Source organism: Mus pahari, chromosome 16, assembly GCF_900095145.1.
Source record: "Mus pahari chromosome 16, PAHARI_EIJ_v1.1, whole genome shotgun sequence".
Taxonomy (NCBI): domain Eukaryota; kingdom Metazoa; phylum Chordata; class Mammalia; order Rodentia; family Muridae; genus Mus; species Mus pahari.
Window position 1 is genome coordinate 47,334,841 of NC_034605.1, and position 24,355 is coordinate 47,359,195.

The following is a 24,355-nucleotide window of genomic DNA, read 5'->3' on the forward strand; positions in this document are numbered from 1 at the left end:
TTGGTTAGCCTGACTGGCTAGAGGACTCTAGGGATCTGCCTCTCTCTGCTCCAAACAGCCTAAGACCCCCCCCCTTCTTTTCATGTTTTTGCTGGAATAGATGCTCCCAAGGTTTCTTACTTTTCAAAGGCCATGTAGAGCAGGAGGCCCACCATCCTTCTTTTGCCGTATCCATATTCATTGTATGGAATGAATGAGCTTGACAAGCTAGGAAATGAGTTTGACAAAGTGGTCGTTGAAGGCAGGGCCAGCCTCAGTATCTAAAGTAGAGGAGTGAATGTTTCTGTTAAGGTCACCAGAAACAGCCTGGTCCTCAGTAGAGCCCAGAATGCCTTTTAGTGGTCCCTCCAATGCCTACTTCACCAACTTCTTGATGCTACTATGTTTCTCTAGGCAGCAAGGCAGATCCATGACATATATATTGCCATGAAAACAGTGAGCTTCAGTTCTGGAAGAACCTTGCCCACAGCCTTGGCAGCACCAGTGGATAGAGAGATGGTGTTCTGATAGCCCCATAGCTATCATATCCCAGAGAAGCATCCACAGCCTTCTGCGTGGCACTGATGGCATGTAGTGTGGTCCTAAGTACCTTAAAATTGCTGAAATTGTCATGAATGACCTTGGCCAGGGAGCTAAACAGTTGGTGGTGCAGAGGGTATTGCAGACAATTTTTAGTGAGTTGTTTCTCCTCATAATTCATAACCATCACAAGTGTGATGGCATCAGCAGAACAGCAAAGATGGTGATCCCTTCAATTCCACCCTTCAAGTGAGCCCTGGCCTGCTCCAGGGTAGTGAAGGTACCAGAGGAATCTACAACATACTCCACACCAACATCACCCTACTTGATACAGGGAGAATCTCTATGTTGGAAGATGAATTAACCCCGTTGATGACAAGTTTCTTGGTACTGTTCCATGGAACTTGCAGTGGGTGGTATTATGATGGAGCATACAGACCATGTTAGTCGAGATTAATGAAGTGGTCACTGATGGCAACAGTATCTACTTTGCCAGAGGTGAAGGTAGCCCTGGGGAAAAGGTACCTAATATGGCAATACCTATTACTCTGACCTTCCCCGTTCTGTCTCAGGAATGTAACTGGCATTGCACAAGAAGATGTGCAAGGAGGTGAGTGATATTTTTATATAAATCTCAGTCATTTTAATTTGTCTCCCTCCCCCACAAATAAGCTGGTTTCAAAGATTTCAATAATATAAGGTTAATTGTTGTATATCGGTGTCTATCAATTAGGTTCTTTGTTTAGACAAGAAGCAAGGGTGTGAAGTTTTTTTTGGGTTTTTTTTTTCTCAGTAGAGAATTTATTGTGTCTAATTTGACTATATGTTGAACACATATTTCTGGAGTTTCAGTTTGAAGACTGTTACATGTAATTATTCTGCCAAGGTTATTCCTGTGTTTTTGCCCTCTTAAAAAAAAAAAAAAAAAAAAAAAGTCTATCAATGCATCCCAGGACACAGGCCTGGCATCTCCAACATGGCTCAATTTCTATTTGCTAAATGATATTTCACGGTAGATGAGGTAAATGTAAAAATCAGGTATCCAAATGTACACATCCCACATACAGGACCTGTGTTGCTAACAAAGGCAGAGCTCCCAAGAAGAAGGCTCTGCTCCCATGATGAGCTACTTGGTCTATCAAGTATTTATGGACTGGCAAGCAGCAGCAACTCACTAGCCTTGGAGCTGAATACCTGAGACCGACTGTGAAACAAAGCTAAGTCCCTGCCCTTCTGCATCGAGTAATGCAAATCCTACAACACTCGTGAAGCATCTGAGAAAGATGAAGCTGTGGACTTCCATAAAACAAAAGCAGGGTCCCTCCAGGGAGCCCAGACTTTGAATAAGGATGCTGAACACACCTGTTCCTCCCTTTATGACTGAGCAATTGAATGCAGACAGTGAAGTTGGGGAGCTTGAGGCTCAGATTTTAAAGCATAAAGCTCATAGGGCATGCAGTGTGTAATGAAAAATAGAGAGTTAACAGGAGGGGGGAAGAATTCTAAAAGGCATCTACCCACAGCGTATTCAAATTCCAACTCACAGATGATAAATTCTTAAATCCTTTTCTGGGCAGTTCGTGGTCCAAGGGGTTGTTTTTCAGATCTGAAGGTAAATTTAACAGTTACTGCACCTAGAAGACAGCCACAAAAATAGCCTGCATGAACCTAAGTGGCTTTACTGTGTGATCTAATTCATCCACATAATGTATAAACATTCAGCTCTTAGAGCTGGCCAGCTAGGGTCCTACAATGGCTCTTTCTCTCTGGAGAACCTCACCCCCATCCCCCGCAACTCCCCTGCATCGTTGCCTCATCTATGGGCCAGGAGTCATGGGTCGCCCAGAGTCTATCACACCTCCATCTACCACTAGGCTAGTGGCCAGATGTAACAAATATAAGGTGCCCAGTTAGCTTTGAATTTTAGTCAAGCAGTGAGTCACATGGTTACTATTTCTTGGAGTAGACAATTCCTACCCGTCATTCGTGGCAGGATCAAATGTCCCTGTTTGCTTGCTTTCTGACCTGCCCACTTCCTTCTGTGAGCACCATTTCTTTCCCCTGATTCCTGATTCCCCTCCACAACTTTTTCTTTCCTGTCTCATAACCAATAACAATCACACATGATCGGTTCTCACTTCTCTACAAGACACAAATCCCACTTCTCCAGAGACCTGTCCCATGAGATTGTCCCAGAATCACATATGCCTCTACTAAGATGGATTAGCTTTGTTGTTGAAACAAACAAACAGAAGAGGACATGTGACTTTGAATTCAAGGACCCGGGAAGGTGTGAGACACTGCCTCAGAGTCTGGTTCACTCCTTCCTCACCTCCTCTACCGCACTCCACACCCAAATCTCAACACACAGAAGGGCTTCCTCTGAAGTTCCCTTTTCAAAACAGGAACACAACAAAAATCAGTCTCCCTGCTGAGAGACTTATTAGGATGAAAGATTAACCTTATAACACAGAGGAGGAGACTGAGCAGGCCAGTCTTCACAACTAGTACCCAAAGAAACTTTGTTCCTGGCCATTGTCTGTTCTTCAGGATTACCCAGGCCTCAGAGAATCAACTATAAAGCTCCCTCCTCACTTCTCTTTTCCCTATGAAACCTCAGCTAACTGACCTTGCTTTTAGCTTTGCATTTTGTGTGGTTTTGATTGCATGTATGCAGATGTTGATTCATTTGTGTGCCTTTCCCCTGTCAATCAACTTATCTTCCATTCCCCATTCACTTAATTCACTAAGCCTACTGAGGGACAGTCTGAATTTTCCCTACTGAAACCAGACCTATGATCTATTCTGGAATATAGACTTCAAGCCAGAGCCAGGGTCTGTGCATGGAAAACCTGTGACCTGAAACTACAGGAGCCACTCTCCAATCCTCTACCAGGTCACTAGTGTGGAGACACCTCCAAAGCAATAAGGAAGCAAGAATGTATTAACCAGGGAGAGTATGGGAAACACTAGATTTACAGAGAAAAATACTTCTGAGCATGCTCAGTCAAGGAAGTGCATTCTTGAGCATGCTCAGTTTAAAGTCATGGCTCAATAGGAGAGACTGTGAACATACTTTTCAGCAAGCTTAGGTTGTAGAGCACATGCTTGAAAATGTTAAATGGGAGACAGGTTCAATTCTGTGCACACTCGCAGCTGGGAATGTTTTCCTGACTGGTCAATATGAACCACAGAGATAGAAGACAAAAACACCCCTGGATGTACTTGAGTCATAAAAATATCAGACAGGAATACCATTGGACACGCCCATGAGCTGTATCATAAAGGCTTAGCTACAAAAAAAAAGGGGGGGAGGACATTTCAAAGATGTATAAATATAGCTGACCATTGTGTGTTCTAAATGTAGAGGCTGACATTCGGAAAGATAAAATTGACTGTCACTAGGAAACATCGGTTTCACGCAAATTCATTCTGCGTTCTGTTTTCTCTCTAAAATTGTATCGAAAAGCAAATGTCTTCTGGGAATGTAACTCAGTGGTAGAGAACTAGAGAAGAGGTCATGGGGTCCATTTCCCAGCTGCACACGAGTGTGCACACACACACACACACACACACACACACACAAACCCACACCAAAATATGTTAAGAATACTTACATAGAATAGCAAAATGAAAAAATGCCCTAGCTAATCAAGTCATGATCTATACATTCAGAAGATACACAAATAGATTAAAGGACACTTAAAGTTATTCTTATTAACCAGGTAAGTGGCATTCCCCATCTTATAAAACAGAATATATATTGAAGACCTAGCTTTGATGACAACACAACCAAGGGTGCGCTCTCCTGTCACCTTAGGAAGCGCATACTGGATGAGTGTCTCTGTGGGAAACTTGTCGATTCTTACCCACAGCCTTGAATCCATCCCTATTTTTCTACTTTTAGAGACTTTGTTTCTTTAAAAAGTTCCTCACTAGAACATGTCAAACAAGCGAGTTTTTTCTCACTACTTTACTATTTTTAAACAAACAAACAAAAAATTGTGTGAAAGAAAGAGATTTCTGTTGATACAGAAATGACTGAGGAAAACATACTATGTGTTTTAGCCAGCTTTCCACGACAATGACAAATGCAATGTAATCAACTTACAAAGAGGAAAGGTTTATTTTGGTTCATGGTTTTTTGAGAGTTCTGTCATGGTCACTTGGTTCCATTGCTCTTAAGACTGAAGCACATGGGGCTGGAGAGATGGCTCAGTGGTTAAGAGCACCGACTACTCTTCCGAAGGTCCTGAGTTCAAATCCCAGCAACCACATGGTGACTCACAACCATCTGTAATGAGATCTGATGCCCTCTTCTGGTGCATCTGAAGACAGCTACTGTGTACTTAGATATAATAATAAATCTCTAAAAATAAATAAATAAATAAAGGCATTCACCACCACTATTCAGTGAAATTTAAAAAAAAAAAAAAAAAATAAATAATACTATAAAAAAAAAAACCCTAAAACGTAGCAAGAAAGGGGATATGCTACAATCCCAACATGCAAGGAAAAAAAAAAAAAAAAAAAAAAAAAAGACTGAAGCACCTTATGAAAGGTTTACTCACCTCCTGGCAGCCGAAAAACAAAAAGGGAGAAGAAGAAGGGCCTGGAATGCCACTATCCCCTTCTAAGGCATGCCCCCAAGGACTTATGTTCCTCCACATAAGTCCCACCTCTCACTGGTCCTACTACCTCCCAGTAGCACTATAGGCTGATGACCATGGCCTTGACACATAGGCCTTCGGAGAACATTTATCCAACTCATAGCTATGTACATGTCAAGAGTAATCATTATGTAATTGGAAATTAGTTTCTCAAAAGAGTACTATGCATTCTTGACCCCAAAAACACGGGTACTAAATGGATATAGACTAGTTTATGTTGTGAGAATAATTTCAAATCTCAGCATGCACACACACACACACACACACACACATTTGTCTGTTTCATAAATAAAAGAGGGAATAGGAAAGTTTCCTTCATAAAATTCACTGAAGAGATGATGGCTCCGTGGTTAAGAGTACTAGGTGCTCTTCTAAAGGACCCGGGTTCAAACCCGAGCACCCATATGCCAGCTCATAACTCTCTGTAGCTCTAGTTCCAGAGGATCCAACATCCTCATACAGACATACATGCAGGCAAACCACCAATGAACATGAAATAGAATAAAATAAATCACTCAGTGATCTAAACTCTTAGAGAAACCTAAGTGATATCTTTCCACTCATAGCTATAAATGGAGAAGCTCCACTAAATAGCCTAGGAACCTGGCCTGTAAAATTAGGGGTGACTCTCATTTCCCTTAAACAGGTTCAGATTTTCTAAATGTTCACTGACTTCTATGACAAAAGAAAGCTGAGTTTTATGTCTTAATATCAATCCTGCTTGGTTATATTAGCTTGACTTTAGGAAATAATTATTTTTTTCCGCCTTGTTTAGCAAGTGCTTATAAGAATGTCTGAACTTCACAGCAGTAATGAATAGCTCGGGGGCTGGGTGGGACAATGACTTAGTAGGTGAGAGTGCTTGCTGTGCGCACATGAGAACCTGAACTTGAATCCGCAGCACCTATACAAAAAGTTGGATAAGCAGCGTGTCCTTGTGACCCCCCAGAACTATAGGGAGAAGAGACTGGAGAATGGCCGGGACTTGCAGGATACTCGCCTAAGTTGCTTTTGAATGATTATTGTTATCACAAACAAGAACTGCAAAGGAAACCAGTCGATCAGCACAGGAAGATGAGGAGAAGGAGAAAAAAGAGAAGAAAAAAGGAGGAGGAAAAGGAGGAGGAGGAGGAGGAAGAGGAAGAAGAGGAACGGGGAGGGAGAGGAAGAGGAATGAGGAGGGAGAGGAGGAAGAAGGAATTTTTTGTTGTTGTTGTTTAGAGACAGAAGGTCACTTCATATGGACATACTTCTATCTATTAAATGGAAACAATATTTCATTACTTTCTCCATATAAGAGAGTTAAAGAAGAATGAGGTTCAAGGAAAATCAGTTAAAAAAACATTTGTGTTTGAGGAACACTGTACTTATCAGACCCTGTACTGGCTGGTTGTGTGTGTCAACTTGACACAAGCTGGAGTTATCACAGACAAAGGAGCCTCCCTCGAGGAAATGCCTCCATGAGATCCAGCTGTAAGACATTTTCTCAATTAGTGATCAAGGGTTGGAGGACCCATTCTGGGTGGTGCCATTCCTGGGCTGGTAGTCCTGGGTTCTATAAGAGAGCAAGCTGAACAAGCCAGGGGAAGCAAGCCAGTAAGTAACATCCCTCCATGGCTTCTGCATCAGCTTCTGCTTCCTGACCTGCTTTAGTTCCAGTCCTGACTTTCTTTGGTGATGAACAGCAGTATGGAAGTGTAAGCTGAATAAACTCTTTCCTCCCCAACTTGCTTCTTGGTCATGATGTTTGTGCAGGAATAGAAACCCTGACTAAGACAGACACTAAGCATTGGTACAGTTTCTTCTGCTCTGATAATTCCCTGTGTCAGTCTTCACAAGAGATTAAATAATAACCAGCTACCACTTAGCCAAAGAAATAGGGACCTTTCCAAGTAGTTCAGAGTTAGAGAGAAAATATTAACTCAAAGTATTTACCTTCCAATGAAAGGGTCTTATTCTTGGTTATCAAGTCTATTCTTGATATTGCTAAATCTTCCCTAGCTAACTCAATTCCTGGGAACTGCCTTTCTCTGAAGCCTTGCCGCTCGCATGGTCTCTAACACATGATGAACCCTTGAAGTATTGACCACCTTGATTCAAGTGACTATTTGCAGAGTCCAGTATACGTCCACAAAAGGCAGGAACACTCCCAACTTCCCCTGTTTGCCCCTCTTACCATCCAGTTCGGCATTGCTGAATAAATACTTGCCTATTTGAGCTGAACCCTTTGGGAGGAAAAGTAAGCTCAGGGTGTGATCATGACTCCTCAAACACCCCTAGTGTAAGTGGGTTTATATTCATACCAGCCATTCAAATGCTATCAATTGACAGATAAAATCCAAGTAAAGAGACATGGTGGATTAGAAATGGCAGCAGAATAGAGCTTGACCCTTGGGAGCTGAATTAAGATTCCATTATTAAAAAAGGAACAGAAAAAAGAAAACCACAGGATATATATTCAAAGAGGAAACACTGTCTGACGAACCTCTGTTGCTTCTCTTGGGGGGTGGGGGTAGGGAGGGAACAGAAAAACCATTGATGGAGCCCCCAGTACACTAGGGACAGATGGAATGCTGTATTTGGAGTCTTTTAGAATTTAAAATATATGCCTCCCTTGTCAAAGGTCACCATTGATTTCAGGAGGAATTAACTAGGGGGGGGGCATCTCCACCAAAGCATCTCATAACTGATTGTTGATACGCCAGGGATGGGGAAGAAAAATGAGAGGGTGGGGGAGGATTACCATAAAACAGATGAAATTTCAATTAGTCAACCTTGAGAAGACATTTTTCTCTAGAGCAAAGAACAATGACCTCTTGACTAGTAAACTGCTCCAAGCTACACTGTACAGCCATGATATTGGCTTCATCCAGATGGCCCCACTTAGAAGATAGTGAAGAAAAAAATCATAAGGAGGGGCTGGTGAGATGGCTCAGTGGGTAAGAGCACCCGACTGCTCTTCCGAAGGTCCGGAGTTCAAATCCCAGCAACCACATGGTGGCTCACAACCATCCGTAACAAGATCTGATGCCCTCTTCTGGAGTGTCTGAAGACAGCTACAGTGTATTTACATATAATAAATAAATAAATCTTTAAAAAAAAAAATCATAAGGAGATAGGAATACTCCTTGAGCTTTACTAAGAACCATCCCCACCACAGGCCCAAGGACACACAGCGCAGTTCAGTATGCTTTTGGAGTGATATACAGGTCCAATGTGTGACGTTAATAGTGTTTCCAATTGTCCTCAAGTTATACAAAAACTACACTGTGTGTGTGTGTGTGTGTGTGTGTGTGTGTGTATGTGTGTGTTGTGTTAGGGGTTGCATGCGTATGCGTGTGTGCTGTATTGGGGAGGTTGCAGGCACACGTGTGTGTGAAAATATGTGGAAGCCATTGTGTGCAAGCATGTGAAGTTGATGTTGGGAAGCCCCTGGAATACTCCCTACCTTACATATTTGAAACAGGGTCTCTCAATGAACCTGGAGCTCTCTGACTAGCTAATTAGCTGCAAAGAGCCTCCTACCCGCACCTCCCAGTATAGAGATCATAAATGCACGCAATCATTGTACATGGGCTTTTTCTGGGCCGCTTGGGATCTGAACTCAAGTTCTCACGCTTGTCTGCTTACTAATAACTGTATCAACACAGCTGCCTTCCCATCTCCAGGGGAAGGTCATACATTTTATTTTTACACGAAACCTACTATCATCTTATATTTAGGATGATTGCCAGTCCGCTTTGACGTCTTAGCTATATGAGATTTAATCACACGGTTAGGCCCTGTGATTTATGAAGATCATCAATCACGATATTTTGTTAGTCAAGTAGTGTCTGTCACGGCTAAGAGACCAGAGCCACTAGCATCTTAAGAATGGATTTTTTTTTTTTTTAAAGACCACTTGTAAAAGTACCTTGAAGTAAGCAGCTTACTAGAGGAAGTGACCCTATCCTCTCTCAGTATTGGCTTTCTCCCTGGAGCAGAGGTGAAAGCATCGTGGTCTTCCCCATCCACCGTCTCTTCTACTCTTCCCAGAAGAATAGCAGGACATCCTTTACCTAGAGCCCTTTTGTAGGAACACAGACAGCAACCACTTATGTCAAAATCAACGTCATTCCTATTTTACCCAACAGGAATGATCACTCTGAAGAAGTACAGGGTGTAAGGTCAAGCTCTGATGGTTGGTCTTGGCTGTTAGCTGGATGGTATTTTAGAATCACCATGGAAACAAAGGACACTTGGCGCCGGTCTGTGAGGGATGTTATGGTTTCCACTAATTGAAGTGTGAAGGGCCCAATCCTGAGTGTGAGCGTGGGTGGGCATCCTAGACTGAGGGAAAAGGAGACAGCAAGTTGAATGCCGGCATTCCCCTCTCTCTGCTTCCTGGCTCTGGATGTCATGGGATCAGCTGTCTTGGGTCAATCTTTCTCTTGTTGCTGTGTCTCCTCCAGATATCAGCCTTGTCCTCGCTGTTGAGATTGCTAAAGTGGAAAAGCCAATGTGACTCAGGATTGGATTCCTGCAGAGCATCCTTGCCCCATTGCTCTAAGGATTTTGGTTTTACTCTCCTGATAGCATCTCCCTCAGTTTTCCCCAGCCCTGAAGCTACCAAAGGATTGGCTGGCGCTCCCCTACTGGTCTCCAAAGCCAACAACTGCCTTTATGCTGATCTCTTAAGGAGGACAAACTGATCAGCAGCCTAGCATTCATGTCTCTTTGCTTCCTGACTGTGGGTGCAACATTCCCTGCTGTCTCAAGTCCCTGAGTTCTCCAACATGATGGACTGTGCCCTCACGCTGCGAACCAAAATAAGTGCATCTTTCTTTACATTGCTTTTGTCAAATTTATGGCCACAGCAATGAGGGGAAAATGACTAATGCAGAAATGCCTGTTTCCTATTACATTGGCATTGTACATCTAGATTTGTGGAGATCATGAAGAATAGATTCCAAGTTTATTAATAAATCAATCAAGTGGTGTATATTTAAGGCTGGCCCTTTGATGCACATCCAATATTATTTAATAATCCTGGCCTCTTCACAGTATCATGTAGCTTCATTTGTTTTTAATATACCAATACCACTCCACACTAATAATCTACATTGCAGCAATAACTCATTTCTAAATCTCTGTGATTGTGGTTCATCCTAAAGTTTAGCTATTGACAGAACTTTTTCTGGCTACATCTATGTGTGGAGGACAGCCATGACAAAAGGCCACAGGCTCATTTGTCCAACCAGCAGAAATGTATTCTCTCCCAGTTTTGGAGGCTTCAAGTCCAGACAGAAAATGTCAACAGGGTTGATGTCTCCCATGGCCTTTCTATTTGGCTTGTGGATAGCTGTCCCTCCCTGTGTCCTCATGTGGCTTCTCTCTGTGTGTGGTTGTACCCTATTCTCCAGGACATCGGTCAGATCAAACTAAGTCAGTGACCTCATTACCTTTCATCTGTAAAGATGCCATCCTCAAACACAAATGCATTAGGGACAAGAGTGTCAACTGAATTCAGAGGATGCAGTCCATCCTATAATACTCTCCCCACCAGCATCACTAAAGCCAACATTTACATAGATGAGCATACACCGTCTGGCATAGAGACTTTGTTGAAAGCTTATGGGGTTGGGAGTGTGTTTCATCCAGTTCAAAAGAGTGCCTCTGAAGTAAACCCAGGGTCTTCCTGTAAGCTTTGTGGAATGTCTGGTCCTGCTACCATTTTCCCAAGGGAAAAGGTCCTAGCTTTCCTCAAAACAGAAGGAAGGAGGCCCTGGGTCATATTCTCTAGTCCCTGTGTCTCTGGGCTTGAGTCCAGACATCAGCCTTTGACCTCTGCTGAGACTGTTGAAGTCCCAAGACCAGTGTGACTCAGCATTTGCTTCCTGGCATGGAACTATCCCCTGCTCCAGGCCATTGCTCTAGGGACTTTGATCTTTCTCCTCTAAAGGCAAAATTTCCTTAGCTTTCCCTGGCCCTCCAGGTGCCCCCAAGAATTGCTGTACCTCCCCTCCCCCAGTTCCAAGTCCAACAATTACCTTCCAATTGTCCTTTCCCTTGGTGACCAGCCCAATAAGCTCTCCAATGCCACCCATAAGCTTTTGTCTGTATCTCCCATTAAAATAATATTTCAATCACCTTTCTGTGCTATAAGAAAGTAAAGGAGATGGGTAATTTATAGAGAGTTGAGGTTTATTTAAGGCAGTTGGGGAGAACCATCTAAGACATTAACTCAGGTCTTCTGGGATGTGGTCTTCCTCGGGTCCCTGACCAAGAGTCTCCAGCCTTCCAGAAGCCATTATCTTCCCAGGAGTATAATAGTGCCTGACGGCCTTGCTGATTCCATACCTGCCTCTTAGGATCACTAAGGGTTGTGGAAACTAGCAGAAGAAAACCCTTCAAAAGCCTCCAGCAGGGAAGGAGTTCATTGGTCTGGTCCCTAGAAATCGCATTAACACAAAGGCCAGGTTGCTTGGCTCCACAGGCCTGACTCTCCCTATCTGCATGTTGGTATCTCCAACAATGAACAATTGTTCATCCCTTCTCTGTAAAATGAGGGATGAACGGACTGGCTGCATGGGCTGTGCTGGGAAGTTACAGGGTTAATTCACATGAAGTCCTAGAGCTGGCATATAATAGACTCTCAGTAAAAGTCAGCTGTCATTATTAGCATCAGGTTATGAGCAAGGGTTAGTTATGAACACTAATGGCTATGATTTATGGGCTGCTTCTTATGTGCCAGGCAATGTTCTACATGCCTTACATGTGTAACAGGTGCTGAAACTTATTTATAAAGTATTTTTACACCCTTTTTCCATCCTCTCCTATGTCTGTCTACCCTCCTGGCCACCTATAAAATTCTGACTTGGTTCACTTGGCATTTCCCCACAGCCTCAGCTCAGGGGCCTTAATCCACTTAGAAGGGTGGAGCCTTCAATCAGCCTGGGCAGTAAGGTGATTTATAATTGCAATGGAAATCGCCTTGCAGAACATAGTGATGAACTGCAAGAAGGCATAGCAGGTGAGGTGAGCACAAAGTGTTGTTGGGAGGTTAGAATTGCTGGAGGAGAGGGCTCCAGTGGTAGCTCTCCTCTGTCAGAGCTCCAATGGTAGGTAGGCCAACAAACTTTTCTGATTTCCGTTTTTGTTTGTTTGTTTTTTTATTTTCAGTGCTGGGGTTCAAATCCAGAGTGTCGTGCACACTTGATAAACAAACACACAACCACTGACCTACACCCTAGCCTCAAAGCCAAGACATTTTTAAAAGTTATTCCCAACCATATATGACCCCTTGGAATCTTTGAAAGAAGCTGCAGTAAATATTTTAACTGCTTTTCACCGAAAGCTGTGCCCTGAGCTTTCTTTGATGGGACTGGAAACACGAACTGGCTTCCGCGGGCTAGCCTACTGTTCTTTCTCATGTGGTCAACATCTGACCAAGGGGACCACAGAGTGCATGCTGACCACTGTGCTCCATCGGTGATTCCCTTCAGCTTCTCTCCTGATAATGTCCACCTCCTGAAATGTATTCTGAGACTGCTGGCTGGGAAACGCATGTCAAGTTTCCACCTGATAACATTTCCAGTATATATCTGTAGTTAAAAATCATTCCCAGAAAATGCTTTTGTTTTTCTTCCTAGGTTGTTATTCTGTTTTTAGATTCTTGGTTTTCTGTTTGTGTTTGTTTAGTGAGCTGGAATTCGCTGTGTTGCCTAGGCTAGACCTCAGTTCACTGTTGTCTTGCTTCAATCCTCAAGCATGGGGATGAAAAGACAGGCGTGTGCCACTACACTCAGTGCCTTCCCCCCTTCAAATGTCAATACAACATACCGAACGTTGTCCACTTTGATGGTCCACTTCATTGTTTCATGTACCATATGTTTGGGAAAGTGTTCTTTATTGACGTCTCTTTTTCTTTTTCTTTTTCTTTTTTTTTTAAAGATTTATTTAGTTATTTATTATAAGTATACTGTAGCTGTCTTCAGACACACCAGAAGAGGGCATTGGATCCCATTTCAGATGCTTATAAGCCACTATGTGGTTGCTGGGACTTGAACTCAGGACCTCTGGAAGAGCAGTCAGTGCTCTTAACCGCTGAGCTATCTCTCCAGCCCGAGTCTCTTTTTCTTGAGAGTAAAACATTAATTAAAGCAGTGCCTCCATCGTTCTGATAACTTCCCCAACTGTTGGACAATTCGAGTACTTCTAATGACACGGGAGTGAATATATTATGCATAATATCATTTTCACATACGAGTATATCCATGCTATAGAGTCCTAAAAACAAAACTGCTGGGTCAAAGGCCAAGTTCATACATATTTAAATAGATGCTGCCAAATTGCCAGCATATATTATTTTCACTTTCAAGCCTTCACCCACCCAATGTATGAGGTCACTTGTTTCCCAAATCCTCTTCAACAGAAAGCTACTAAACTTTTGGCCCTTACCCATGCGATAGATGAAGATGGGAAAACCCATTTCTTTTCAGGTTCCTTCTCTGAATCTGTTAGTTTAAATGAGACTCACTTAAACAGCACAGGGCATTTAACGTCCATGGGGCTCAGTCCCGGGCACCCCTTTGCTCTATACAGCAAGAGCTTTTCTCGTGGCTCTTGTGATTTATGGTCCCTTCCTTCAGATAGCTGAGACTTGTGTAACTAACTACTTGTGGTAGACTCATAGATTAGGTACTAGGTTTTAGAAAAGCAAATGATTTTCCTGCCCAGACTCTGCCCATCCAGCTCTGAGTTGAGATCAGTTAAAAAGAGTCTGAGTCAGATAGATGAGGATAAAATATCTGCATTATCTCTGTGTAAAGCCGATTGCAGTCTGAAGCTAAGACCTGGAAACAGATGGTATTCTAATATCTGCCTCTACCCAGACAAAAACCTGATTAAACCCACACTCCCAATCACAGACTGGCAGGGAGGGTAGGCCACCACTCCTCTACCATAGTGGTGGCCATGGTGGACAGGGTCTGAGAGGAGTGTCCCTGAGGTCGCATCACCTGGCCCAGAAGAAAGAAAATATAGCAGGCTCTGGCTTTAAGGTCCACCCGGAATGAACACACTGCTGAGGGCTGACACAGGAGCTGGGCGACAAGGCCAGAGGCATCTATTTTGTTTCCTGTTATCCCTCCCTCTTGAAATAAGGAAGTTGTCACCCTCCCAGCAGAGAAAGAGAAGGGAATACTCCACTAATTGTTTGACCTTAGAGGGCAAAGTTATTATGAAGATGGGGTCTTTGGGGAGGGAACAAAATCTTCAGAAGAATGAGGCCTGTATTCATTCAGCCACCAGCACATTCTGAATGAGGATTCACCACAGAGGTGCCGGGTTCTGGGCTGGGACCAGGTGCTACAAAGAGAGACATTGTAGAACATACCTATGCCCACAAAGCATCCTTATGCAGATGTAGGTGGACTTAAAGCATGTTAAAGGAAGGGGGAAGGGCTTCTGAGCTAGGCTAGGAAGGGTGAATTGGGCAGTGGACAATCTCCTGTGTAACCAAGTTTTGCAGAAGAAGAAGGCCAAACCAGAACACAATAAATGAGCAAAAACAATTATACAGAGAGTGGACTGGGATACTTTGTCGGGTACAGAAGATATGTCTACGTGGAGCTCTGAGCAGAAGGGGCGTGTCTAGTTAGGATTCCCGTTGTGGTCAGGAAACCCCACAACTGAAGCAACTTGGGGAGGAAAGGGGTTATCTGACTCACACTTCCACATCGCTATTCATCATCGAAGGAAAGCGGGACAGGAACTCAAGCTGGGGAGGCAGGGGCTGATGACTCGGCTTGCTCTCCACAGCTTGCTCAGCTTATAAAGCCCAGAACCATCAGCCCAGGAATGGCCCCACCCACAATGGGCTGAGCAGTCCCTCATCAGTCACTAATTAAGAAAATGCCCTCCAGGCTTGTCTGCTGGCAGCCTCCTCTTACAGAGGCATTTTCTTTAATCGAGGTTCCCTCCTCTCCAATGTCAAGTTGACATAAAACTAGCACAGGGAGGAAGGGTATGATGGAGAAAGGGTGAAACAGGGAGACAATTCCTGCCAGGTGATGACCAGGAAATAGGGAGGGTTTTTGTTTTTTTCAGCAAAACCACAGTGATCCTACTTGTTTCAGAAAGGTTACTGTGGCAACAAAGGAGATAGGGGAGGGAGGAGGGCAGGGGAAGGACAGGGAAGGATGGAAAGCCAAAGAACCTAACAGTTAAGGGTTAATACATTGGGTCCAAGAGAAAGAGGTTAAGACTGATGTGAATACCAAAGTAATAAAATGTACAGAGATTCCATAGGCATCTCACACATCTGCACACACCAGACCAATTCGCTCACACACACACACACACACACACACACACACACACACACCCTCCAATAGCCAGGAAGCGACTAGAAAAAGAGAGAGGCAGAGACAGGCATCCGGTGAACTTTGAGAACATACCTCCACTAAGCTAAACCTTCCCAATAGTCCCCACCCCTTAAAGAACCAAAAGCTGAGGGCCAACCCTTTAACACAGGGTCTTCTCAGCCTAAGGCTAGCAGATGTGTCTTGTAATGACTTGCAAGAAAGAGCTGAAACTCAGGTGTAGACAGACTTGCCTGTTATCTCTAGAGAACTGAAGGTGACGCTAAGGACCCTGAGATGGTTGATTAATATTCATGATCTACTTGAATGGATGTCTAATCACCACAAACTCCCCCCACCCCCCATGCCTATGAGGATGCTATGAAGGTGAGAAGATTCACCCTGAATGTGGACAGCACCCATGCCGTCCATGGTTTGGGCTCCCATACAGAATAAAATGAAAAGCCGGGCTGAGCTCTAGCATCCACCTCTCTGCTTTCTACCTGGGACCAGCTGCCTGTTGTCTTCCCCGATAGGGTGGACCAGATCTTCTGCCACTGTCATCTGAAGTAAACCCTTCCCACCTCAAGTTTCTTCCTTTTAGGAATTACATCAAGAAAAGCAGCAGGCGCAAGAACACGGCAGATTCAGGCAGAGATGAAGATGGAGCAGAGAAGCCGAGTCGTGAGCATGTGGGACAAAACTTGAGGTCAGCGTAGGGGAAAGTCCAGTGGAGACCAGGAGACACACAAGCTAAGGAAGAAGGGGGCTGTTCAACTAACCACAGGGAACGTCTCCCCGCCCTTGTGTAAATAGAGCTCAAGGCTGCGCTACAGCTTCATAATGTTTGGGGCTTCTTCATTCAAGCTTGTCCTACCACATTCCACTCTTCTAAGACTGCCTGGGATGCTGAGTGACAGAATAAAATGAGGACAGTCACTCAGGAGAGGCCAGCTTCCTCCTTGGGTAAAGATTCTCTTTCTTTGCCCTAGGATGAAGGACAATAGCGTCCGTCCGTCTGTCTGTCCGTCTGTCCGTCCATCCATCCGTCCGTAGGAACTCCCTTTCCCGAATCTTGCAAAGGAGCTGCTTCACAAACATCCAGAGTCTCGCCTTCTTACTGATGAACTTCTCACCTTAAGCCTGCTCTTTCTAACAGCAGGCCTGCAGGAGCTCCTCCCCCACAACATCTGTTCCCGCTAACCACCTGGCCATCTGCAAGGCTCTCCTTTCTTCAGTCATTGGATCTTGGCAGCAGCTAACCTCTGTTCTGGGAATAGCCTCATTCCTTTCTGTAGAGTTTCGATTGATTTCTCAAGAGTTCCACTGAGGTCTGAGCTGGTCTGTGATGCCTCCCTTTGTTTTCAAGGTGTGAACTTGACACCTGCTCCTGTCTGCCATCCCCTGACTATGACTTTTTGGTCTGTGTTGACACTTTTTAAAATCATTTTCTTCATCCTACTCATTTAGAGGAACAAGCAGAATTTTCTAGAAAGTTAAAAGTCCTGCCTTAAAACACCACTATTTAATTCATTCAACCAATCGATATTTGTTGAGCATTTATTTACCACGTGGTGAACACTGTGCTACAAGACAGAGATTTTATACAAATGAGAGAAAATAACTAAAGAAGGCATTCATTCCCTGGGTCAAGAAATACACACGGGCCTCCTTAGGGGTGGAGAGTTTGTATCTGAATTTATCTTGCTGATTTGTTAGATGGATCTTGCTAACACAGATTTGTCTGTGTATTTTTCTAAGCAGAGACTGCACTTGGTACTTCTAGTTGCTTCAAGAAATTACCTCACACAAGCAGCCTCAGGAGGGGTTGTTTTTACCTCACAGTCCATCATGGCAGCCAGATGCCGCAGCGGGAAGATCCCAGAGTGTCTGGTCTTGTTGCATCCACACTCAGGGAGAGCTGAATGATGTTATTCTCCTCCTTTTTATTCAGTCTGGGACCTCGGCCATAGAATGGCACCACACACATTTAGGGTGAGTATTTCAAGTTCAATTAGCCCACTCTAGAAACTCTCTCACGACCTGCCCAGAGGTTGGTCTCCCAGGTGAGCTAGACCCTGTCAATTTGACAATCAATATCAACCATCACAAAAAGGGATGAATAAATTCTAAAATATTTGTATTGGCTAATGGCACTGATTGGGGAATGCTGGTTAAAAAGAAGAATGTTGCTTTCCCATCCCGAACACGATGGGTGGTCCTAAGCCCAGTATGAAGTGTGCCAATCACCAGTACCCTAAGTAAGGCAGTGCAAGAAGTACCAGGCGGTGAATGCCTAGAGAGCAGCTTCAGGACGTGGGGCAGAATGGCCTCAGGGACAGACGAAGCCAATTTTCTGGAGTTGGGGGCAGGGGGCTGGCGGGGAGAAGACCAGAGCTAAAAGTTTAAAGAAGGCTATGTTGAGTGGGAGGAGACCCACCACAGATCTGAGAGAATTTGAGCAACTGAAAACCCGAAGCATCCAGAACTGAAAGGGGCTAAGGAGAGAGAGGGGCAAGACATCCCGTTTCCAGTTTCATCTTCTGTTTTATTATAAAGACAATAAAGTCTTGCCCTGGTTCTTACTTGAAAGAATAAATTAATAAAAGGACAGCTTTTTCTTTGTTTTGTTTTTAGTTAGAAAATCTGCTTCCTTTGAAAGGCTGGCAATGGGGCACCCGTATTTGGCCATTCAAACAGTAACCAGTGCTAATGTTTGAAGATTTTTAAGTTGCTTGGGTGGGTGGGTGGTCAGTCTTAGACAAGATCTCACTATGTAGCCCTGGCTGTGCTAGAACTTACCCTGAAGATCAGGCTGGCCTTGAACTTGCAGAGATTTGCCTGCCTCTTCTTCTCAAGGGCTAGGACCAAAGGTGTGCGCCACCATGCCTTGCCAATGTTTGTGTATCTCTTTTCAGGCTTCCAAGCAGGTTCATTAAAACGTCTTCTACCAAACATGAACATCTACATGCTGATCTATCACCAGTGTATATTATAGTACCCACCCTTCTTTTTCTAGCAAGCATCTTTCATAAACAGTATCTGTGAGACTTCTGCTTTCTCTTTTATGTTTCTTCCCACATATCTGTACAAGGAGGGGAGATGTCTGAAACCCAGGTAGGGGAGCAGAGCTCAGAGCATCCTCTGCTGCAATCGCAGAGCTTGAAAGAGCTGAGGCTGCGAGATGCTAAGGATCAACAGATGAGAGTCGAGAGCATCTCTGTTCCCGTTTGTGTCCGTAGGTTTTGTTTTTATTTTTAGACTTACTTATGTGGATAAGTGTCTTGCCTCCATATATGGGTATACACCATATTTATGAATGATGGCCATGAAGTTTGAAAGAGAGCATCAGATCCCCTGGAACTGGAGTTAGTGATGGTTGTGAATCACCATGTGGGTGCTGGGAACAGAACCCTGGTCCTTTGCAAAAACAAGTGCTCTTATCCACTGAGACATTTCTGCAGCCCCATGCTTGTGTTTTTAGAGACAGGGTTTCCTATGCCTCTGATTGGCCTCAACCTTACTAAGTAGATGGAGCTGGCCTCCAACTCTTCATACTCCTGCCTCTACCTCCCAAGTACTAGAAAACGAAATTGGAATAGAACAAACAAAATACATGTACGGACTGAAGGGTGGATATAATCCCAATACTTCAGAGGATGAAGCAGGAGGATCTCAAGTTGGAAGCCAGACGCTAAAAAACTGCACGTGTGTGTGTGCGTGTGTGTGTGCCCGTGTGCGTGTGCACACGTGTGCGCGTGTAACATAGTTATACAGATACACTTATATGTCCACATGAGCTATAGGATCATAGCCGAGATACTCCAGCTTTTCTGTATAGCTGATATCCTGAACATCCACAGTATCTCCAGACATGTGAATGTGACATGTGAATGTATAATACATGTATAATACATGTATATGTTTCCAGATGGATAACCTACAAATGGTGAGCACAGAAGAGACTATTTCTCCCTCTCTGCTCGAGCCTTCATCTAAGTTGAGAGCTTAAGCAACTCGAGAGCAGGTGTCATCTCTTCGGCTTGTCACTGTGTGGCATCTTGAGGACTACGTTCTGAATAAGTGTTCACTGTCCATTAACATTCCTGCTGCTGCTGGTTCTCCTGGAGCTGGCTAATGGGCCACAGAACAACTGCAGCTCCTAAGTGACAAGGCACTTCTTATCCAAGTGGTGCCTGGGGTCCCTCTTGAAGACACCAAGTAAGAGCTCTTCCCAATTAAAATGTTCCAGATGAAGTCCATGACGTATTCCCCAGGGAGGGCACTGGCTGCTCGAGAGCTAAAAGTAATGCATTTGTCTCTCAGCTTCCCACTCTACTGCCCTTTAAATGGGAAAACAATTATTTTCATCATCCTCAGCAGGAAGTTGCCCAGAGCCAAAACAGGTTCTCTAAGCATCCTTGAGGGACCAGGACTGGGGTGAGGGTGGGGGGAGAGCTGGACCCAAGAGGTCCTGATGCAATATGAGGACATCTCCCCAGTAGACATACTCCTCATGTCTGAGCTCAAGATAATAAATTAAAAAGTTTAGGAAAACAACCCTAAACTGTGCTCTGCTTCAGTTTTAGGAATGAGACACAGACTGAGCCCATGATAAGTCAGCTTATGGACGCACGGAATCCACTCTGGAAGACCCGAGCCTTTTGTGGGCACCCTACCATGAGCATACAGGGCACACCAAAGCATTCTTGCTCTCTGCCTTGTCTTTTGTTTAGTTTTAAAGCCTCCCGTAAGAGGCCTTTCCCACCTCTAACATCAGCATCCTTCAGTACAAACTCTCTAACAACCTGTTTAATTAGCCGGGCTCAGAATCCAACCTCAGCTGGGCTTTACCCTGTGCACAATGGGGACCCTTGGAAACTCATTACAATGAAATTACTTAAAATGACTATGAACTCCTGTGAGCTCGCTTTGATCTTAAACAAAATCTATCACTTGACATATTTGAGGAGATGGATCTGTTGTTGGAGAAGAGAATGGTTTTTTTTAAAAAAAAAAAAAAAAAGATAAGTAACAGGTAATACAAAAGTCTGGACGAATCACAAACATCCCAGTGTCAAACTGCATCTGTGGTTCCCTGATCTGTGCAAATCTGTTTTGTGAGGAAAAAGAATCCCTTTGGCCACTTGCCTTCCAGTGGGGTCTCTGTTTATGAGGTCCTCCTTAACTGTGGCATTTATGACCACGCTGTCCCTCTCTAGCCCCTGATGTGCATGGCACTTTACTAGAGTCTCTTCCGAGTTCTCTTCCATTATCTACTCACAGACAAACCATTCCTGAGGGCGGTACTCCTCGGGCTCTATACCTGGCCTTGTCTCAAATGCTCGCCTGGACGCATTAAACATTACCCACTGACTTCAGAGACACTAGACAGACCCAGCCCTTGGCAGCTTGTAGAAGTTAGACCTTGGTTCTTTCTCCTAGCCCCATGCCTCCAGAAATAAGATTCAGACTCAAACCATATTTACAAATACCTTGGCCATATAGCTGGGCTCTTCTCTGACTAGATATAACTTAAAATGTCCCATTTATTCTAGCCTGTATTCTACCACATGACTGCTTACCTGTGCTCAGGTGCCATGTGTCTGGAGCATCACATTTTCCTGGTGAATTTCCTGCCTGGCTCTCTCCCAGAATTCATTCTTTCTACCGGATGTCCTATTTCTATTTCCTGCCTAAGCCATAGGTCAGAGACTTTTCAGTTGATTTTATTCATATAATACACAAGACATTCTCTCTACATGTCTCCTTTTAAGTCCAATAAAAGGCTTCTTCTCTTTCAAATGTAAATTGAATACAATCATGAAACGATTATAAAAAGTATAAGGTATGCATACTCTTTTCTTGGTAACAGAAAGGAGGTTAAAAAGAAAATAAGGGGATATAGAAATATAAGAAACTAGGCAAAGGGGGGTAGATTATGAATCTATTTAAACCAAAAACATTTTATAACCATAATCTTACATTGGTACAGAATTTTGTATATTGATACAGATTTAAGGTTTTCATTGGTATAAACTGTTATATATTGATATAAAACTTAAGATTAATTTCGTTACAATATAATATATACGTTTCACCTATTAGATAGGCATTGTGCCTACAAACTCATTTAAAAACACAAGGTTTAGTCTCAGTCCTTTTAATAGCTGCTCTTACAAACTGTTTAGGAGCCAGGCAGTGGTAGCGCGCACCTTTAATCCCAGCACTTGGGAGACAGAGGCAGGCAGATTTCTGAGTTCGAGGCCAGCCTGGACTACAGAGTGAGTTCCAGGACAGCCAGGGCTATAGAGAGAAACCCTGTCTCAAAAACCAAAAACCAAACCAAACAGAAAAAAAAAAAAGTTTAGGATAATTAAGTAATGCAAGTTAACAGTCAGTCAATCAAAGTCATAGTCTTGTCAGGTAATGGTCTGGACTATCACAATTGTACAGATAATAGTTATCTGGAGACAGGCAACATTTGCTTGTTCAGAGATGCTATGAATAGATAGATAATCTTCAAAGATCTCAGAGACTCACAGAATATGGAATTTAAAGATGTTTTATTAATTTAAGGCCTTTTGACATTGAGACATGTCAGCTCCTGGCAGCTGCCCATTCAACTTGGATGACGAGCATTGAAAGATGGAATTGCTTCAATTGTGGCAAGCTAACTGCTGGGCAATGAAAATGTCCTAACTTTATCTGCAGACAGAATGCTTTCCAGAAAGGACAAACAGATGCAGAGAAACCAACTACCAAACTCTGCCAAGACGGAGTAAGCAGGTCCCTCACAATCCCTGCTTCATTTAAGGTCTGTCAGATATTCTGGGCCAGAGGACTGAAGATGGACGCTCAAACGTTATAGAAGCAATATTGGGGACTGTCCAGGCAGTTGGCTTTCTCTGTCATTTCTATAACTTTTTAGAAGCTGCGTTCCTGTGCACCCTACTTATTCAAGTATTACTTATTTCTTCTCAGGTCTCTGATTGGGTTAAAGACTACATAGTCATAGTCTTACTATAAGCTTAAGTTGTTTGGGATTTAAAAGGATATTCTAGGTCTAAGAAGGTAATTTTAGGATGGTAACACAAGTTAGGATAGAAAGTGATTTCGATGCAGAAGTCTGAACTCACCAGGACAGGACAGATAAGAGAATACTTTCTGAGTTGCCAAATACGAACAGACTGGACTTTTTGAAAGTAACTCTTACCTAATCATTTTCAAAATAATTTCAGAATTGTTCCTAGGGTATGTTGTTTATTATTATAAGAGAAAGAGCCTTTTTATTTAAACAAAAAAGGTGGGGAGGGAATAGTTGAGGTTTGGTCTGTTGCTATGTTTTGTAATGCTAAATTCTGTCCCTGAAGAGCTAGACCTACCAGTGAATTCTCACATTTACAAGCTTTTGTTGTGCATGCTTTGTTCCTCCATTTAAAACCGCTGGTTAGATAAAACTGGGTACAGTCAATTACTGGGAGGATTAGAGGTAGGTGGGTTTTAAGTTATCTGGTTGGGGTTGGAGAAGAGAGAGGAGAGAGGAGAGACAAGGAGGAGAAGGAGGAAGAAGAAGAGGAGAGGACGAGAGAGGGGAGGAAGAAGCCGCCATGAGGGGAGATAGACCATGAGCACCTGGCCAGGAGAAACAGCAGGTGTCTGGGGTACAGCATGGGGGGAGGCAGCCAGACTGGCAGTTAAAAGAGTAGATTAGGGGTTACTCCCCAGTCATTGTCAATGTTAAATAAAACAACCACAGTCTGAGTCTCATTTATTAGTAAGCTATTCGGGGATACGTTTAAATTGGTTGTACTACAGTAGCTCGTATACTCCCATGAGTTAAATCTGTGGGGAGAGAGTCCCCAGATGTGTGTCTTTAGTCCTGTTCTACATTCTATTGATGGCTCCATAGATCAGCTGTTGTGTAGAACCCTCAAACGTAATGCATACAATACAAAGTACATCAGCCTTCTTTTTAAATCCTCCTTCTGTGTCTTCTTGTCCTGAGAGCATTCTCATCTACCCATCATGCTCAGATCTTCCTGTTTGCATCCTATATAATATTTGCCAACATCTGTCTCCATCAAGAATTGAGTTTGGTTGCTAGGCAAAGACAGATGGCGATCACAGTGTGCTCAAGGAAAAAGGAATACTGTGTCTTGCCTAGTGTCAGGTTCAGAAGGTAGATGTCCAAGGTTGGCTGCTGGACTCCTGTACCCTTAGACCCTGAACTCCTGGACTACTTCTCTGCCATGTTTTCCAAAGGCTCCCACTATTTAGGGTACATCACAAACATAAGACATTCTAATTTCCAGGAATACAAAAGAGGAGCGGCCACAAAGGCCACTCCATCTGAGTGAGCCTCCCTTAAGAGTTCTCCTTGAGCACCCACAACATTTAGTACATATCTCATTAGAAACACTTCATGGGAGTTGGAGAAATGTAAGCCTTCATGTGGTCCCTTCACTCCTCTCCATAGCCTGTTTGTTAACAGCAACAATAGAACAGTTCCCGGGAAGGCAAGACAGCAATTGGTGTCGTTCACTTTACTTCCTTAATATCTTTCAGATTCAAGCTCCCAGCATGCCCAGTTCAGACCCTCTACATTTCTACTCAGTCGCATCCCAATCAGACCAACTATCCATCATCTCTGCTGCCCATAACTCACTATGACTCCACATTATCTTTCTTAAATACATATATGGTCTGGTCAATCCAACTTTAAATCTTTCAGGGGTTCCCCTTTAGCCAGAAAGAAAGAACTAAAGAAAGAGTGAAAGAGCGAAAGAAGGGGAAGGGGAAGGGGCAGGGGAAGGGGAAGGG

The 24,355-nt window shown here is 43.6% G+C and overlaps 1 long non-coding RNA gene across 1 annotated transcript; it reads left to right on the top strand.

Moving 5' to 3' along the window:
- The first annotated feature begins 995 nt into the window (after positions 1-995).
- LOC110333590 lies at positions 996-18,579 on the top strand. The gene is made up of 4 exons (XR_002381089.1): positions 996-1,129; positions 16,137-16,216; positions 17,297-17,527; positions 18,451-18,579. It is a non-coding gene; the product is annotated as an uncharacterized LOC110333590 (long non-coding RNA).
- The last annotated feature ends 5,776 nt before the right edge of the window (positions 18,580-24,355 follow it).